The following is a 6,038-nucleotide window of genomic DNA, read 5'->3' on the forward strand; positions in this document are numbered from 1 at the left end:
GCTGAGTATTGAAGCTTTCATGTGTAGATACTTTTCTTGGAGTTAAACACCAGCTTTTGTGCCAGTTTGGGCGTTTAACTCTAGCTTTTATGCCAGTTCTGGCGTTTTGACGCCAGAATTTCTATGCTAACTTTGAACGCCGGTTTGGGCCATCAAATCTTGGGCAAAGTATAAACTATTATATATTTCTGGAAAGCCCAGGATGTCTACTTTCCAACGCAATTGAGAGCTCGCCAATTGGGCTTCTGTAGCTCCAGAAAATCTATTTCGAGTGCAGGGAGGTCAGAATCTAACAGCATCTGCAGTCCTTTTTCAGCCTCTGGATAAGATTTTTGCTCAGGTCTCTCAATTTCAGCCAGAAAATACCTGAAATCACAGAAAAACACACAAACTCATAGTAAATTCCAGAAATGTAATTTTTATTTAAAAACTAATAAAAATATAATAAAAACTAACTAAAATATACTAAAAACATACTAAAAACAATGCCAAAAAGCGTATAAATTATCCGCTCATCACAACACCAAACTTAAATTGTTGCTTGTCTCCAAACAACTGAAAATCAAATAGGATAAAAAGAATAGAATATATAATGAATTCCAAAAACATCTATGAAGATCAGTTTTAATTAGATGAGCAGGGCTATTTAGCTTTTTGCTTCTGAACAGTTTTGGCATCTTACTTTATCCTTTGAAGTTCAGAATGATTGGCATCTATAGGAACTCAGAATTCAGATAGTGCTATTGATTCTCCTAGTTCAGTATGTTGATTCTTGAACACAGCTACTTTATAAGTCTTGGCCGTGACCCAAAGCATTTTGTTTTCCAGTATTACCACCGGATACATAAATGCCACAGACACATAACTGGGTGAACCTTTTCAGATTGTGACTCAGCTTTGCTAGAGTCCTCAATTAGAGGTGTCCAGAGCTCTTAAGCACACTCTTTTTTGCTTTGGACCACGACTTTAACCGCTCAGTCTCAAGCTTTCACTTGACACCTTCACGCTACAAGCACATGGTTAGGGACAGCTTGGTTTAGCCGCTTAGGCCAGGATTTTATTCCTGTGGGCCCTCTTATCCACTGATGCTCAAAGCCTTGGATCCTTTTTATTTTACCCTTGCCTTTTGGTTTAAAGGGCTATTGGCTTTTTCTGCTTGCTTTTTCTTTTTCTTCTCTTTTTTTTCGCATATATTTTTTTCTGCAAGCTTTTCACTGCTTTTTCTTGCTTTAAGAATCATTTTTATGATTTTTCAGATTATCAATAACATTTCTCCTTTTCCATTATTCTTTCAAGAGCCAACATTTTAACATTCATGAACAACAAATTCAAAAAAATATGCACTGTTCAAGCATTCATTCAGAAAGACAAAAGTATTGCCACCACATCAAAATAACTAAACTGTTTTAAAATTTGAAATTCATGTATTTCTTTTTCTTTTTCAATTAAAAACATTTTTCATTTAAGAAAGGTGATGGACTCATTTTCATAGCTTTAAGGCATAGACACTTAGACACTAGTGATCATGTAATAAAGACACAAACATAAATAAACATAAGGCATAAAAATTCGAAAAATAGAAAATAAAGAACAAGGAAATTAAAGAACGGGTCCACCTTAGTGATGGCGGCTTGTTCTTCCTCTTGAAGATCTTATGGAGTGCTTGAGTTCCTCAATATCTCTTCCTTGCCTTTTTTGCTCCTCTCTCATAACTCTTTGGTCTTCTCTAATTTCATGGAGGAGGATAGAATGCTCTTGGTGCTCCACCCTTAGTTGTCCCATGTTGGAACTTAATTCTCCTAGGGAGGTGTTGATTTGCTCCCAATAGTTTTGTAGAGGAAAATGCATCCCTTGAGGCATCTCAGGGATTTTATGATGAGGAATTTCCTCATGCTCTTGTCCATGAGTGGGATCTCTTGTTTGCTCCATCCTTTTCTTAGTGATGGGCTTGTCCTCATCAATGAGGATGTCTTCATCTATGTCAATTCCAGCTGAATTGCAAAGGTGACAAATAAGATGAGGGAAGACTAACATTGACAAAGTAGAGGACTTGTCCGCCACCTTGTAGAGTTCTAGGGATATAAACTCATGAACTTCTACTTCCTCTCCAATCATGATGCTATGGATCATGATAGCCCGGTCTATAGTAACTTCAGACCGGTTGCTAGTGGGAATGATTGAGCGTTGGATGAACTCCAACCATCCCCTAGCCACTGGCTTGAGGTCATGCCTCTTTAGTTGAACTGGCTTTCCTCTTGAATCTCTCTTTCATTGAGCACCCTCTTCACAAATGTCTATGAGGAATTGGTCCAACCTTTGATCAAAGTTGACCCTTCTAGTGTAGGGGTGTGCATCTCCTTGCATCATTGGCAAGTTGAATGCCAACCTTACATTTTCCAGACTGAAATCTAAGTATTTCTCCCGAACCATTGTAAGCCAATTCCTTGGGTCCAGGTTTACACTTTGATCATGGTTCTTGGTGATCCATGCATTAGCATAGAACTCTTGAACCATTAAGATTCTGACTTGTTGAATGGGGTTGGTGAGAATTTCCCAACCTCTTCTTCGAATCTCATGTCGGATCTCTGGATACTCACCCTTTTTGAGCTTGAAAGGGACCTTGGGGATCACTTTCTTCTTGGCCACAACTTCATAGAAGTGGTCTTGATGCACCTTTGAGATGAATCTCTCCATCTCCCATGACACGGAGGTGGAAGCTTTTGCCTTCCCTTTCCTCTTTCTAGAGGTTTTTCTGGCCTTTGGTGCCATAAATGGTTATGGAAAAACAAAAAGCTTTAGCTTTTACCACACCAAACTTAGAAGGTTTGCTCGTCCTCGAGCAAAAGAAGAATAAAGAGAATAGAGGGAGAAGAAATAGAGGAGATGGAAGGGGGTAGTGTTTCGGCCAAGGGGGTGAAGTAGTGTTGAAGATGTGGGAAAATGAAGGAGTGAAGATGGGTTTATATAGGAGTGGATGGAGGGTTTGGGTTCGGCCATTTATGGGTGGGTTTGGGAGGAAAAGTGTTTTGAATTTGAATGGTGAGGTAGGTGGGGTTTATGATGGGTGGATGTAGATTGGTGAAGGGTTTATGGAGAAGAGGGTAAGATTTGATAGGTGAGGGGTTTTTGGGGAAGAGGTATTGAGTTGATTGGTGAAGGGTATTTGGGGAAGAGTATTATGAAAAGGTGTGAAGAAGAGAGAGAGTGAGTTGAGGTTGGTGGGGATCCTGTGGGGTTCACAGATCCTGAGGTGTCAAGGATTTCTCATCCCTGCACCAATTAGGCGTGCAAAACGCCCTCTGCTGCCAATCCTGGTGTTAAACGCCAGGTTGCTGCCCATTTCTGGCATTTAACACCAGCTTCTTACCCTTTTCTGGCGTTAAACGCCAGTCTGGTGCCTATTTCTGGCGTTAAACGCCCAGAATGGTGCCAGACTGGGCGTTTAACGCCCATTCTACTGCCCTTACTGGCGTTTAGATGCCAGTAGCCTTCTCCTCCAAGGTGTGCTATTTTTCATTCTGTTTTTCAGTTTGTTTTTGCTTTTTCAATTGTTTTTGTGACTTCACATGATCATCATCCTACAGAAAACATAAAATAACAATAAAAAATAGAAATTTAACATAGATAAGTAAAATTGGGTTGCCTCCCAACAAGCGCTTCTTTAATGTCAGTAGCTTGACAGTGGGCTCTCATGGAGCCTCACAGGTACTCAGAGCATGATGATGGCCTCTCAACACCAAACATAGAGTTTGGTTGTGGCCTCCCAACACCAAACTTAGAGTTTAAATGTGGGGATTTTGTTTGACTCTGCATTGAGAGAAGCTTTTTATGCTTCCTCTCCATGGTTACAGAGGGAGATCCTTGAGCTTTAAACACAAGGGAGTTCTCATTCACTTGAAGGATCAATTCTCCTCTGTCAACATCAATCGCAGCTCTTGCTGTGGCTAGGAAGGGTCTGCCAAGGATGATGGATTCATCCATACACTTCCCAGTATCTAGGATTATGAAATCAGCAGGGATGTAGTGGCCTTCAACCTTTACCAAGACATCCTCTAAAAGTCCATAAGCCTGTTTTCTTGAATTGTCTGCCATCTCTAGTGAGATTCTTGCGGCTTGTACCTCAAGGATTCCTAGCTTCTCCATTACAGAGAGAGGCATGAGGTTTATGCTTGACCCTAGGTCACACAGAGCCTTCTCAAAGGTCATGATGCCTATGGTACAAGGTATTGAGAACTTTCCAGGATCTTGTCTCTTCAGAGGTAATTTCTGCCTAGTCAAGTCATCCAGTTCTTTGGTGAGCAAGGGGGGTTCATCCTCCCAAGTCTCATTACCAAATAGCTTGGCATTTAGCTTCATGATTGCTCCAAGGTACTTAGCAACTTGTTCTTCAGTAACTTTTTCATCCTCTTCAGAGGAAGAATACTCATTAGAGCTCATGAATGGCAAAAGTAGATTCAATGGAATCTCTATGGTCTCGATATGACCCTCAGATTCCCATGGTTCCTCATTAGGGAACTCCTTGGAGGCCAGTGGACGTCCATGGAGGACTTCCTCAGTGGAGATCACTGCCTCTTCCTCCTCTCCAGGTTCGGCCGTGTGGGTTATGTTGATGGCCTTGCACTCTCCTTTTGGATTCTCTTTTGTATTGCTTGGGAGAGTACTAGGAGGGAGTTCAGTAACTTTCTTGCTCAGCTGACCCACTTGTGCCTCCAAATTTCTAATGGAGGACCTTGTTTCAGTCATGAAACTTTGAGTGGTTTTAATTAAATCAGAGACTACAGTTGCTAAGTCAGAATGGCTCTACTTAGAATTCTCTATTTGTTGCTGAGAAGATGATAAAAAAGGTTTGCCATTGCTAAACCTATTTCTTCCACCATTATTGTTGTTGAAGCCTTGTTGAGGCCTCTGTTGATCCTTCCATGAGAGGTTTGGATGATTTCTCCATGAAGGATTATAGGTGTTTCTATAGGATTCTCCCATGTAATTCACCTCTTCCATTGCTGGGTTCTTAGGATCATAAGCTTCTTCTTCAGATGAAGCTTCTTTGGTACTGCCTGTTGCTGCTTGCATTCTAGACAGACTTTGAGAAATCATATTGACTTGTTGAGTCAATATTTTGTTCTGAGCCAATATGGCATTTAGAGTATCAATTTCAAGAACTCATTTCTTCTGATTTGTCCCATTATTCACAGGATTCTTTTCAGAAGTGTACATGAATTGGTTATTTACAACCATTTCAATGAGTTCTTGAGCTTCTGCATGCGTCTTCTTCAGATGAAGAGATCCTCCAGCAGAGCTGTCCAATGACATCTTGGACAGTTCAGACAGACCATCATAGAAGATACCTATAATGCTCCATTCTGAAAGCATGTCAGAAGGACACCTTCTGATCAATTGTTTGTATCTTTCCCAAGCTTCATAGAGGGATTCACCTTCCTTCTGTCTGAAGGTTTGGACTTCCACTCTAAGCTTGCTCAATTTTTGAAGTGGAAAGAACTTTGCCAGGAAGGCATTGACTAGCTTTTCCCAAGAGTTCAGGCTTTCTTTAGGTTTTGAATCCAACCATGTTCTAGCTCTGTCTTTTACAGCAAAAGGGAAGAGCATCAGTCTGTAGACCTCAGGGTCAACCCCATTGGTCTTGACAGTGTCACAGATTTGCAAGAATTTAGCTAAGAACTGATGAGGATCTTCCAATGGAAGTCCATGAAACTTACAATTATGTTGCATCAGAGAAACTAATTGAGGCTTAAGCTCAAAGTTGTTTGCTCCAATGGCAGGGATTGAGATGCTTCTCCCATAGAAGTCGGGTGTAGGTGTAGTAAAGTCACCAAGCACCTTCCTTGCATTGTTGGCATTGTTGTTGTTTTCGGCTGCCATGGCTTCTTCTTGTTTGAAAATTTCTATTAGGTCCTCTACAGAGAGTTGTACTTTAGCTTCTCTTAGCTTTCTCTTCAAGGTCCTTTCAGGTCCAGGATCAGCTTCAACAAGAATGTCTTTATCCTCTATGTCATAGTATAGAGATTCCTTGAGGTGTCAGA

At 40.9% G+C, this 6,038-nt stretch overlaps 1 non-coding gene across 1 annotated transcript; it reads left to right on the forward strand.

The window, feature by feature from the left end:
- Window positions 1-5,364: 5,364 nt before the first annotated feature.
- LOC112768386 (small nucleolar RNA R71) lies at window positions 5,365-5,472 on the forward strand. Its single transcript, XR_003185821.1, has one exon. It is a non-coding gene; the product is annotated as a small nucleolar RNA R71 (small nucleolar RNA).
- The last annotated feature ends 566 nt before the right edge of the window (window positions 5,473-6,038 follow it).

Source organism: Arachis hypogaea, chromosome 17, assembly GCF_003086295.3.
Source record: "Arachis hypogaea cultivar Tifrunner chromosome 17, arahy.Tifrunner.gnm2.J5K5, whole genome shotgun sequence".
Classification (NCBI taxonomy): domain Eukaryota; kingdom Viridiplantae; phylum Streptophyta; class Magnoliopsida; order Fabales; family Fabaceae; genus Arachis; species Arachis hypogaea.